This window comes from Cyanistes caeruleus, chromosome Z, assembly GCF_971803275.1.
Source record: "Cyanistes caeruleus chromosome Z, bCyaCae1.hap1.1, whole genome shotgun sequence".
In the NCBI taxonomy this organism is placed as follows: Eukaryota; Metazoa; Chordata; class Aves; order Passeriformes; family Paridae; genus Cyanistes; species Cyanistes caeruleus.
The window spans coordinates 18399000-18412791 of NC_141732.1; the positions used below are offsets into that span (position 1 = coordinate 18399000).

General features: G+C 35.6%; 1 long non-coding RNA gene across 3 annotated transcripts in view; it reads right to left on the minus strand.

Moving 5' to 3' along the window:
- Window positions 1-4032: 4032 nt before the first annotated feature.
- The window catches only part of LOC147648186 (uncharacterized), a 37156-nt gene continuing 27396 nt past the window's right edge, over window positions 4033-13792 (minus strand). For all 3 annotated transcript variants that reach the window (XR_015280451.1, XR_015280458.1, XR_015280452.1), the window contains 2 exons: window positions 5594-5672; window positions 4033-4169 (listed from right to left, as the gene is read on the minus strand). This is a non-coding gene — a long non-coding RNA (uncharacterized LOC147648186). The remainder of the gene's footprint in view (window positions 4170-5593; window positions 5673-13792) is intronic.

The following is a 13792-nucleotide window of genomic DNA, read 5'->3' on the forward strand; positions in this document are numbered from 1 at the left end:
ACAGAGCTTCAGGGCTAAATGATATCATAAGGAAAATTTAAAATAACAGAAAGCTATCTCTGAATTTTAATCTGGTGTCTTCAATTTATAAAATGTATCAAGGTTTTCTTAAGGTAGGAGAAATCAGGATCTTGTTTGACCTCTTTTTTAAAGAATAGCCTCACACCACTGAGCTTAATACTGATTCAGAAGAAATTTGGATCAGCACCATTATTTTCCCCTTGGAGCAGAAAGAACAGAGCTGACCATATTCAATGGTAGAGATCTGTTCAAAACATAGTACAATATGACTGAACATTTCTATAAAAAACTTCTAGAGCGAAGGCAAGAATAATTGATAATAGTCACAAATTGGAAGTGTGTCTGTGGAGAGAGATATTTGAAAATAAGTACTTTAAAAACTTCTAGGTAGGTCTGTAAAGTGTGCTTTTATTTTGGGAGTTTCTCCTACTTAAAAGTATGACTTTCCACCTATTAAATTATGAGTATATTATGTATCATTTGTACAAAGGGTGCATATTTATTTCCTTATATAAAAAGAAAAAAAAATTTTTTGAAATACTGATGCCAAATTTAAGTAAAATTAATGCATTCTATTACTGAGTTTAAATTCTTGAAAGTTGATGTTTAAAATGGAAATATTAAAACTCTCAAATGAACACAAAGTGTTATTATCCTTCACGACAAAAGTAATTGCTGAGCTGTCTGCTCAGCATTTCAGATTTTCTCAAGATCTAAACAAAAGTTTAAAAGTTTTTTGCTTAAAAAAACAAAAATTGTCCACTTTCACAAGACTATAAAAAGGCATAGTGAGGTTAACTGTAGCAAAGGTCAACCAGAGAGCTGCATAATAAACTATTAACCAAGTAAGTAAGAGTGCAATTTTTTTCAAGTCCTACTGTAACAATTCACTATAAAAAAAAATAAAATTCAAATGAATGACTAGAGTTTCTCTTTGTTGGATGAAATAACCATGCAGCACAACATTAGATATTTCTTAATACCCCTAACAGGTAAATATATAGTAATTATTAAAATCTTAGTAAAAAAGAGTTTCCTAAACAACTTGGATCACTTAAATTTTTCTACAACTCTTGTTCAACACTTCTTCAATTCTTCATTGTGCATTTTTTTGTACATTTGTGTTTGATTTACATTGAGACCACTGATTTGTGGTATCTATTTTTTTTTTTGCTTAAATCATGTTAGCATTCAATTCATGGTATTAATAACCATTTTCTGTGGAAAATTAAAGATTGACAAAGCATATTTGTATAAAATTACAGTATTACAAGACAGAATATATGTTTATATGTGTATGCACACTTTTTTATAAGCATAAACCCAAGACATTTCATTTAACCTTTAAATTATAATTGTTTTCTTTTCTTTTTAGAGTGAAAAAGTCACTAACTCAAGCTGGCCAAGAACAGCACAGATATTACTCAAGCCTTTATCTACCCTCACTTGATTTTCATTTATTTGGGACCATTTGTGTGGCTTAATATTGAATAATAATTCTGCAGGAATTCTTTGTTAATCATGGACTGTGTCACTTGACCTTGAGAGCATTCTGTACAGTCTAAAAATAGTGTGTAGTATATTCCACAGGTCATGCAGGATGTTCACCTTGTGACTGGTTGTTATAAATAAGGGCTTTGGGGTCAAATCTGTCTTTTCTTTGAAGAGGTTAGAAGGTTTCACCCAGAAAGCAGCATCAGCCCTGAGTCTAGAAAGCCAGTTCCCAAAAGGATTCTTTGGGCAAGCACCTCTAAATAGCTAAGAGTGAGACAAATGGCATGGCAAATGTCAGCTTACATAAACCCAAATGAGAAAAGATGAGAAAATTGTGCCCTTTCCACAAGGACAGAATCTAACTGCTCTAAAATTATTTAAAAGAAAAGTATAACAAACCAAAATCACATTCCAACATAAGAAAAGTTTACATATTGCACTCTTATTGTTGTGCACCAGTATATATCCTAGCTTGATTTTGCATAATGTGGTGGTTGCACATTTTGGATAGAAGGGTATCTGTCATCTGCAAGTTTCATCTTGTTAATTCAGACTATTTTTACATTTCCATTCAACTTTAAAGCACAATTTGAATGCGGGAAATTTAATTTATCTGGTGCTATTCGCTTCCTGGTGCTATTCAGTTCCTCCTCACCATTCAATAATTGCAATAGTGTGATATCTAAGTTATTGGGGGGGGGGGGGGAAAAAAAGTCAAAAACTCATAAGAAATTCATTCAAGGTGGCTTTGGATTAAATTTGACCTTTAAAATCTAAGCTTGCACCCAAAGCCAAAGAATCAAGAGCTTTTTCATTCCTGGTCAAAACCTTTGCAACACAGCTAAGAGGGTAGTTCCACTTTTGCATCATGGTGATCCACTTTCACCATGATGAAGACTGAACAGCAGAATCTATTTATGGTTTAATGTAAGAAGGAGGGCAGCAGTTCAGATTTTACAGAAGCAGTGGTGGTCAATGAGCTGTTAAACTAATGGATGAAATGGATGTTTTTCTAACCTGCGCAACAGAGAGACGGCACATAAATCCTATAAAGACATTTTAAAAGGTCCTTAAACACAGTGGAGTTAATATAAATATTTTAATCATTTATATGCATTGTTGAGTTTCACTTAGATGTCAACCTACAACAGCTTTTTCCTAGCACATTATTAGTTTGAGTACTTGAAGGGATGTTATGTAAACACCAATGCCACTGTTGGGTGAGGTTGAAGACTACTGATATTAATGACAAGTATTCAGAATCTATTGATATTTTTCTGATTTATAGATGATGTTCTGATCTAGTTTGCTAGTTTGCACAACTCATTTGTTGTGCAAAGTTCAGCATGCAAGTTTCTGGGGGAGTAGCAACTGATGTTAGGGAATCAAATCTAAGGAACAGTACAACAAAGCATACATAATCTGTATGAGTTCAAAGGAAAGAGATAAAAATGCAAGGCCTAGGAAGAACTGAGGGCAGATGAATCCTCTAAAATCTTACGCATCAGACATCTATTTTCATTACAATCTAGAATGGTGTCAATAATATCGGAATACAATACTTCCTGGAGAAGTTATCTGAGCTCAGAATATTTCCAAGAAAGGCAGAAGGCAGGTGTCTTCATACTGAGTGCCTCCAGATCACCAGTCTCCTGCAAGCACAGTCTAGTTTGGTTTGAGATGAGCAGAGACCACTTCAGTTGGGATTGACTTAATTTTAGAGCTCATGGGAGCCCTTATGGGGAAAAAAAAAGAATAAATGCAAAGCACACTCTCGTCCGTTGAAGAAAAACAGAAAAACTCAACTTTGTATTGTAAAAAAGAAATAACATAGATGATGAAAAATAAAATACAATCCCACAAGTTATCTGCTAACAGTGCAGTAAATTCACAATAGCTGTGATTAGTAAACTCTGAAAGTAGAGAAGCAAAAAACAGAACTAAAACCCTCACATTTCCCTCTCTGTATTTGTATTTGGAAAATAATGTTGCTCTCAGCTACATCTCAGTCCAGTTCATGGCTACAAAAACTCCCCTTGAAAGAGAAAAACCATGAGTTCCCAAAAACAAAAGGAACTTGAGTCACATGGCATCACTTTTAAGAGAGCAGAATCTCAGACTGAAACTCCAGTTCAGGGATTTTTTTTTTTTTTTTCTTTTTGCAAGTTTTTGTCCAGGCTTGAGTGTTGAGTCATTCACCAAAATCATTCAACTGAAAAGCTGTGTGAAAACCCAATTTCAAAAGAGCTGAATTTTTGATAACAAGGATATTAGACACCATAGCAAAATACAATGTTACTTTTCTGCATTGGGCTTCTTCAATAGACACTTACAAGTGCAGCATTTGAGTACTCCATGAGCACATAAACCCCCTGCCCTGCCTGAGATTAATTTTCTGGCGACAGGCTGGAGTCCTTGTACATAAAACTACTACCGCTACTTCTTCTAAACCACCGTGTCTAAGTTAATAGATAGTAATAACAGCATAATTAATAGAACTGGCATATTGCCATTTATTGCTGGATATCGGGTCTTTCTCTTGTTCACTCTTAGAAATACAAAAATGAAACTTCTATCAACTTCAGCATCAAGATTTGTCTTCAAAAGCCCTTGTTTTTATAGGGCACCATTAGACTTGCTTGTAAAATCAGCTTCTGGAACAGAACAGAAATAAATCAGCATTTAGGTGGGTTGGGTGGGTGGATTTTTTTTTAAATTTAAGTCACAACCAACCAATTCTATTAAATAAAGCAGTGCAGGATTGAAAAAAGTCTTTTCTCTTAGTATTCTCCATGCATCTTCTACAATGTTGTACCCATATAGGACCCTTTTTATGAGAAAATTATTCACATGAGAAATAAGAAAACAAGGTAACAGATTATCAGGAGCTATTTATACCAAAGTATTAAGCATAGGATGAAAAAGCTGGTTTCCCCTTCAGTTTAAATCTTTGCAAGAAATGCAGCCTGACATTTGGTTAAATACAGGGAGGTGTATGACACTATATATGTATTCACTGAAGAAAGGCAATGGCTTGAGAATAGCAATGGGGATCAGCACTGAGATGTTTATCTGAAGGATTGCAAGGAAATGACCTTACTTTAAAATTTTTCGGAGCTACAAATTCATTATACTGCTTTCATAAGCTTCAGTTTGCTTTGTAAAGAGCAGCTTCAAATGCTGTTTCTTTTCTGTTGTGTATTTTTTTTCAAACATTTGCAAATTACAGACAAAGCTTGCCAAACTTGCTGCCTCCTCTGGTTCTGGCCAGGAAAGGGTTCATTTTTGCAGCAGCTCAATCAGGCTTTGGGGTTATTCTGTACCACCTCTCACCATGCACAGGGTGATAGGGATATTCTCCCTGTTTGCAGTGTGTGATCAGGTGACACCAGGTTCCACAAGGTGAGCCACTGCAGGTGAATCATTCGCTTATCTTGCACATTCTGCTATTACTATTGATGTTACCGGTAGTTTTCTTATCTTACTGCTGTTTACAGTAAACTGTTCTTATCTTAACCCGTGATCTTTACTTTTAAATGCCTCCAACTCTCTTCTTCATCCTCACACCATGGGAGGGGGAGGAAAGTGAGTAAGCAGCATGTGGTCTGGGATGTTTCAGTGGGAATAAACTGGGGAGTACCATCCTTAAATCATGATACTGCCAAATCTTCAGAGTTCCACTCTCACATTTCCGTTAGAAAACTTCCTGAAGGAAAAATTCCTTCAGTATTTTCAGACCATACCATTCAGAAGGTGAACTTAGTTTCTAAGGCTGCACTTCACAGTGATCAGTAGAGCCTAGCAGCATCCCACAGGGACTGGGATATCTCACCCATTGTCTTGGGTTACAACAGAAGGTGCAACCAAATGTATTCTACGACCATCTACATGAGCTGTTCAAATTGGTGGAGCAGTGTCCTTTATCTTCTCCATGACACCCTGCAGAGTGGGCCTGGAGGATGGACCCTGGGGGGGAGGCATCTCTGCTAATGGGACATCAAGGTCCAGAATGATTGATAGAATTACATCATCCCATTGTGACATGCCCCACCCTGTGGGAGGAACCAAATATTCCTACCTGTATGTAATCTGGAGTTTGGAACACCACAGCACCACCATGACGGGCGGAGAAGAGCTCTTGATAACCACCACTGGACCTACAGAGATGGACCAGATCTTTCTATAGCATCACTGCTCCAACAGAACCACATCCATCACTCCAATTTCACTGCTGCCACCACCCTGACCAACAGGGTGTCATGTCGCATTGTGATTCTGTTGGTATAAACCAGTGTTTCTGTGCTATTGCCCTTATTGTAATTTTTCCTATTAAATTGTAGTTCTGACTTGGAATGTCTAACTATGTGTTTGTGTGGAGTTAACTCCTCCCAGTGGTTTGCCTTCAAACCAGTACACTGTCATGTTCTCTGGGGTGATACCCATGGGGCACACCAAATAGGAGCACAGGACATTCATGCTCTGCCACAGATTTTACCAGGATAAAGGAATGACCTTAAGAAAGGGATGAATTTCACCAACCGCTTTCCAGATCCTAAAAACTAAGGATAGTAAGAACAAGAAATCCAGTATCTTAATGAACAGCAGGAAATAAATACAATTTCCTGAAAAAATTAATTGCTCTATGGCTTACTGGTAGAATACCCTGAAGCCTCCTTAAGTGTTTTGAGCTAAATTCTAGAGAATCCTGCAAATTTTATTTGTGAAACTGCCATACTGCATGCAAACTCTCCTTTTCCTCCTGTTCCACCTTTATTGCCCCTAAAAAAAGGGTGAGTTATCAAGTCATTTTTTGTTTATCAGGGAAGAAAGAATCAAATTGTGTTAAAGAATAAACAAATAGCATTCATCATGTGAGCCCTCTGGTTACAAAGGCTCACGGCATCTCATTGAAAGGAACCAAACCATATAACCTTTGACAGGTTAGCACCCCAAATCCCTGCTAAATAAAGGACCACTATACATTTATCTGAGTCTAAAAAGTGAAGCAACAGCTACTGAAAATATATCACAATAACAATTATTAATTATCCCAAATATCCCTGGGAATTGTCATTAACTTTATTAAAGCCACCCTCTCATCAGGGCCAGGCATTTTGCAGCACAGTTTATAGGTGGAATTCTAATTATAAATAGCTTATGTTGGAAATGAAAGTCATCTTCATTGTGAACTTATCACACCAAAAAATGTCAAACTCTCAGACTTGGTGTCACTCATTTACCACCAGCCCATCTAGAAGCTGCTGTTGTTGGATTTAGCTTTAAAAAGCGTGTTGTCATTTGATACTTTAGAAATGGTAGTGATACCAGTGGTAATTGGAGAGCCCTGGCAATGACCTTGTCCTTCTGCTAAGCCCCAGCTAATCCTAGGTGCGATACCTCAACTTACTGGCAACATGATTATTATCTGTGACTATTGCTTTTCTTATAGGTACACATGCTCCAGAAAGATGTGGGAAAGAAAGTAATAATATAGTGTAGAGATTAAATGTTTTTACTTCAACTGATCCTCATATACTTCGCACATTGTTTTCATGGTTTTTGGAATTCTCAATATTTTTCAATCCCTCTGTCTATTTAATTGATGTTTTATACTCTTATAATATTTCATTTCATTAGAAGCACCAGAAGTCCTTACAAATGGCAGCAAATTCTGCTACATGTGCATTATATAAGCACCACCTTTCCAATATTGTCTTTTACAATTGCCTTTGCCCTGCTGAGCATTTTATTTGAACAAACTAAGATAGGAAATCAAAGATTTTTGGGGAAGCTCTCCCTCCTACTAGACGATTACAACTATTAAAGCAACACAAGACCCCTATAATTTCAAAGCTTATATACAACCAAAAGTACACCTAGCAAATAACACAGATAATTTTATAGAAGTATCACATTTTGTGTCAAAAAACACTTTGGAAGACATTTTATTCAAGGTTGCAAGAGCCATAGTTTGAGAAGTTTGAGAAGACAGACCCACTGGGAAAATAATTATTGCACTCCAACTTCCAGATAGTAAGAATATATAATCAGCTACAAAATATAAATCCTGGTACAGCTGATTTTTCTATAAACCATGGTTTCAGATTTAAAACAAAGCTGACTAAGTGCATACCAAATATTAGCAGTATCATATAACTTTCCACTTTCTCAATTCTATGTTTAGAATAGAATCTCGAAATAAAAAATTTAAAACTATGGGAATTCTTGAAAGGCTGTTAAATTCAGTGTAGTGCTATAGAAAAATTTTGCTTTCCATTTTCTTTCCATTTGTTTTGAGTTTCTGAGAATATACTAAATCATTTTATTGCATTATTTGTACAGGAAGTAAATGGATAGTTATTCAACATTTGGTAGAAATATCTACAAAGACTAGAAGAAGAGAATCTTTCAGAAGTTGTTCAAAAGCAGTGCAGACAGAAGAGTTACATGTACTAGCTATATAACCATAGACCAGAGCTTTTCTCAGGGTTTCTTAACAAGAGAACAAGGGTAGCATATTCCCATTCTTCTAACCCAAGCAAAAGCACTCATAATTCTAATTTCATGAAAAATAATTTAAAATATCTGGTTAGTATTCCTATAAAACTACCACACTTTCTGTCTGCAAGAAGAACATTGGTGCCTCTTCCCCTTACACCTGGACCAGTTCTAATCCTGTCACAGGACATTTTTCTTCACCTAAGCAGCTTCCTCAGCCAAACCAGGAAGCTGCTGGTGCAGATATAAAGCTTGGAAAACAAGAAGTTACAAACAAGAGATATTGCAAGACAAGCCTGGGGTGGCCACTGCTCAAATACAAACTTGAAGAATATTGCAAAAAAACAGATCCAGAAAATGCAAAATAATACCCACAAAAATTTGTATATCCTTCACACTTTCCCCAGTCAGGAGCAATCCAATATGCCAACAGACAACTTCTTTTGCTCAGCTTTTCTCTGAGCTCAAACCAAAATTTTCTTTTAGGCACGAAGATTTCAGTATCAATAGGACAAATGTGCAAGGAGTAAAAAAAAAAACAAGATGAAATTTTTCTATGATTTTTAGCACCTCTGTATGTTACAAACTCAACTCTGCAACAGTTTTGCAAATGTTTAGGCAAAATCTAGAGGGCACATTTCCCCAGTCTCCTGCTAAGAAGACTGAGTCTGTGGGACACAGAAGAGCTTCTGTCACATCAGCATTGTTCTGTGGATACATTTTCCTTCTGGCATAATATAGCCATAATTTCAACAGTAAAATATTGCAGACCAAATACAATCACATTCAATCCTCAAACCAGTCAGATACTTAGAAGAGTAACACTGAATGCCGTGAAACAGACAGCTTTCACAACCTAATGATTTGAGTTTCACATCAATGAAACATAGATTAGATTAGATTAGATTAGATTAGATTAGATTAGATTAGATTAACCAAACCAATTTCAAATACCAGCAAACTCTTGCATATGTGTCATGAGATTGCAGAGAATGTAAACGGAAGAAAAATGCTATTGTCAAACTTGTATTACAAGAAGAATATTCTTACAACACTTTTTCTTAAGAAAATCAAGCAATTTTTTTGTGTCCTGGCTGCTTTTCTAGAACCTCTACCAATATCTGTTTAGTGCCACATGAAAATGGCATAGCAGAAAGGGCAGAGATTGACAAAGGAGTTCACTCAACAGTGGGCCTTAATAATGTAGACAAGTTTCTTAGGTTCTAGTGCTTCAAAGACATGAGAAGCAGACAGAGAAAATTCTGACACAGGATCATGGAGTTGAAAGGGACTTTAAAGATCATCTAGATCATGATGATCTTTAAAGATCATCAGTTCTAGCCCCCCTGCTTCTTTTGTTAGACCAGGTTGCTCAGGGCCCTATTCAACCTGGCCTTGAACATATTCAGGGATAGGGCATCCAGAGCTGCTCAACTTGTGCCAGTTACAACCCTCACAGGGAAGACTTTCTTCCTAATGTCTAATCTAAACAGGTTAGATAATCGCCTCCCGAATAATACCTGCAGCCAAGATGCAGCTTGGGCAGAAACTGTGTTTTAGTTGTGTGGGAAATAAAAAATGAGAATCTGAGGAAAAAAAAAAAGCTGAGGTAACAAACTCAGAGACTGTTTTTCAGGCTTATACTAGCTATATCACCTTAATTTACATAATTTTACATTTACTCTTTACAACTTTTTAAAGAGTCCAGAGAAGGAAAACTTTGGAAAGACACAAAATATTTCTTCACAGGACAAATCATACCCTCGTAAAACGCTAGGAAACCTTCAGATGTGGAAAGCTAGACATGTCAGGTAGATGTGCAGATAAAATGAACATGTTTTGGTAGCCACAAGCCTTTCAGAAATGTTTGTTCCAACTTTAATATAATAAAAATATCACTTCTCCTTATCTTATGCTTCTCGTTTGATTTCTTTGTATTCTCACACCACTACATCTAGAACATTATTACACCTTCAATGGTTATTCCGTAGCTTTAAGTCAATGTACACCCTTATAGTCTAGTTTTATTAAAGCTTGTTTGCTGGTTCAGTGAATGTATAGTGGTGTTAGTTTTTGTATTTAACTGTACCAGAGCAAAAGGAAAACAGCCTGCTGCCAGCATATTTCAACAACTAGCAGCAGTGCATATGGAAACAGAATGTGTAGGTCTTGCAACTGTAATAAATAGTTTCTGAAAGAAAGAGGTCACTTTGGTTCTTATTGAAGGCAACTGGTTCAAGCAGAACATGAAAAAAAAGTTTATCTGCATTGAAACCTCACAAATACAATCACATCATAATTACAGTATATAATATATTAGGATGCCTTTAACTTTCCTTTCCTAAAATATGCATGAAAAAGGAAATAAAATAGGTCAGCTTCTGCATAAAACACTTCTAGCCTCACAAAACCTGAAAGTTAAGGGGACAGAGGAAACTTTAAATGCAGTCAATTAATTGCAAAGATTAATTTAAATGTAAAGGAAATCAGATCTTAATGTGCCCACCAATTTCCACTGATTTACACACATTTTTTTCTGTTTTGTTAAATATTTCTCATTCCACTTCTGCATTGAGGGAGACCTGCACAACCAGAAGATAGATCTTTCAAATGAGCTTCCTATCTGCAGAGAAATAATAAAATGCACACAAAGTGCTTTCAGGTTTAAGAAATGGGAAATGTAAATAGACATCATTTAATAATCCTCATTATTATAACCTCAAGAATTTACTTGAAAAATAAATGATTGAATATTTTTACAAATTCTTCTTTTTAGATGCAAGTGTTTCACAACCTTTCCCTCAGTTTTATTAGTTTAATTAACTGGTATTATGCCACAATAAAGTTAAAACAAGCAAGAAGAAGGATTGCATCCCATAAATTGGATGTGCAAAAATACGTGAAAAAGGACAATAAAGATGTTCCAAAAATGCTCATTTCTACAACATTGTGCTTTTTCTTTCACCTGTACAGGAGCAGCTTTCAGTGTTTATCTATAGGAACTGCAATTAAATCAAGCTTTTAATTTTTTTAATCTCAGACTACGCTTAGATATCTGCATCCAGCAAGGCCAAGAACAAATTAAAAGTAATTGTCATCTCAGTTGCAGGGATCACAAGAGTTTCTTACCTGACTATGCATATTTTTTTTAATTTTTTTTTTTTCTATTAAGATTAAACAAAAAACTGATCTTACTGAAGGGATATATGTCACCTTGCAAAACATCAGTTAAGTCCATGCACTTTCATGAAAACATTTCATTTTTATTAAATCAGATTTGGTATTTGATTAAATATTGCACCACCAAATTTTTAATTGTTTCTTCCTAAGCTTGCTGGGGACTGTAGCTCAGAAGGAGAGATGCATGCAGAAGTCTACGTGAGCAAATTAATCAGAAGCTACAGGAGATAAAGCTTTCTTCTGACCCAGCTCTTTTGTCTGGTTTCTGACTAACAGAGGACATGACCAGGGGCATCACAATGCAGTACTGGCAGAGAAGGACACTGGATCCTTCTCAAATATATGTGTCATCAAAGCTTAGTTCCACCTCATAGGCTATAAGTTATTCTTTTTAGAAAACCCCGTATACCACCGTTTATCAGATGAAAACACTTTCTCTCAGTACTGCTTTAAACTAAATTTGAATGACCCAACTTCAGTCCCTACATACACAGTAAGGTGGATAAAGGCTTTTAGGAAAAAGCCATGCTTTTATTAAGCCAGCTGATAGTGTAGGGAAAAGATTTGAGGTACACATACAGTCAAGGTAGACCTGTAAACTTTAAGGAGTTTGTTTCTAATTATGTTCTACTTATAGAAATGAAAATTAAACATTTTCTGTGCAACACAGAAGGGTGAATCAGTTAAGTGGGATCCTTGCAGAAACAGAAATCCAGATGAAATCTGGTGCCATTAATGGCTTCTAGAAGTAAGGTCCTCCACAACAAACACAGTGCCCCCATTTAGTGTTTTCAAAGACAACTTAGTTAAAGTTGCAAGCCAGACAAATTTAACATAGGAAGGTGGATAACACTCAGGGTTCAGTCAGCCTTCAACCTACTCTGTTTTATCCCTTGTGGCTTAATTTACTTCTTCTCTAATAAAATCCACCTGCCAGCTGTGATCTGCTTTGCTTTGAATAGATACTAATATTGTTTCATGGTACTGCCATCTTGGAAAACACAATGGTGCACAGGAACCAATTAAAACATACATTTCTAAGAATATCATTCAAAATGTGATTTTGTTCTTATTAGTTACTCAAGAGGGAAATTGTACAGAAACTCTGACTAACTGATCATTTCAGGATAAGTTTTTCCTATTGTATTTTACATAAGTAGCATAACTGTTTCCATGTGCTGAATGTAAATACAAAGCCAAGCACAACACAAATGGTTAATGAAATTTATAAGCAAACAGCAAATTGGGGTAGTCCAACTATATGCTTTAAAAGCCAAATCTGACTTTTCAGCTTTCAAAAACTCCTTCTGCTCCCAAAGCATATGGAAATATGCATGGGGAGGGGGGCAGAGAAATATAAAAGTGGTTTTAAATGCTCAGAAAAACTTCATATATTTTCATTTTCATATTTGTCATACCATATATTTTAGAGTCTTGAACAATATGGTAACTAAGAATTCAGATGAGAAAAATTTCAATTCAAGGTATTCCAAGGTAAGTGAGCTTTTTTTTCCCTGTTGTTTTGAATTTTAAAAACTATTTGCTGATAATGATAATTTGCGAAATTAATGTTATGTCTTGACATTGCCATGCTTTAGCTACAATATAAAACATAGATACTGACAGTAAATAATAATTAAATAACAGTTCAATATTCCAAGCAAGATTCAGCCTGGTTTTTGATATCAAACATTAACTGAGCCAATGAAAAAAAAAAAGTAGAATTTAAATTTTAAAAAACGTATTTCAAATGTGAAAGTTTTCTTTAAAAGCAAAATGTAAAACCCCTGAGCTGCGTGTTCCAAAGGCAGAAAATTCTTGGTTGCACACTTGCACTTAGGGAGTGGGAAAGAAGCTCAAGTAAATCCTCAATTAATTAATGTTTATAGAATCTGTATCTGTCAGGAAGTGACCAATTAATTAGACTGAAAAAAAGGAAGTGGACTTTAAAATGCATTAAGCTGAGTTGAAAATGGTAATACCCCCCCATTTCCACCCCAACCTCCAATGCCATTGTGAAATTTTTTTACTTTCTTTCTATTTCACTTCAGTTGCCTTCATTATAGTTGTGAGTAGTCCAAGGATTTCAGGCTATGAAACAAAGAATTACACCATTGACATTTGGGAAAGAATATGAGATCATTAGAAGTCCTGAGCAGGGTGGCCTATATGCTTTACTGGCTATTGCTTTGCCCTTTAACTGAAGTCCAGTACCTAAATCAATGGGACTCTTCTGTTTCTCTTTGAAAAGCACTCCAGACTCTAAAACACCTTGACCAGGAAGCTTCCTTCTGTTTGTTTCTTTGGGGTGTTTTTCCCTTTTTAATCTTAAACCATGTCTAAATAGTAGTACAGATTCTTAAGGTAACATTAAAGTTTGCTTTGGCACATATTCTCTGTTCATATCCTTGATATATTTGAGAACAGAATATCAACTTTTTTTTTTCTGAACTCCATATTAATCACTGAAAATCACCATTAATCTCCTTTTTGTTCTGGTATTTTGTTGCTGAATTCCTCTAATAAGGTCACTGCTTTCCTGTTTACTTCTGGTTGCTTGGAATTAATTCCAAGTATTTCTGAAAAAACTCAGCACCAT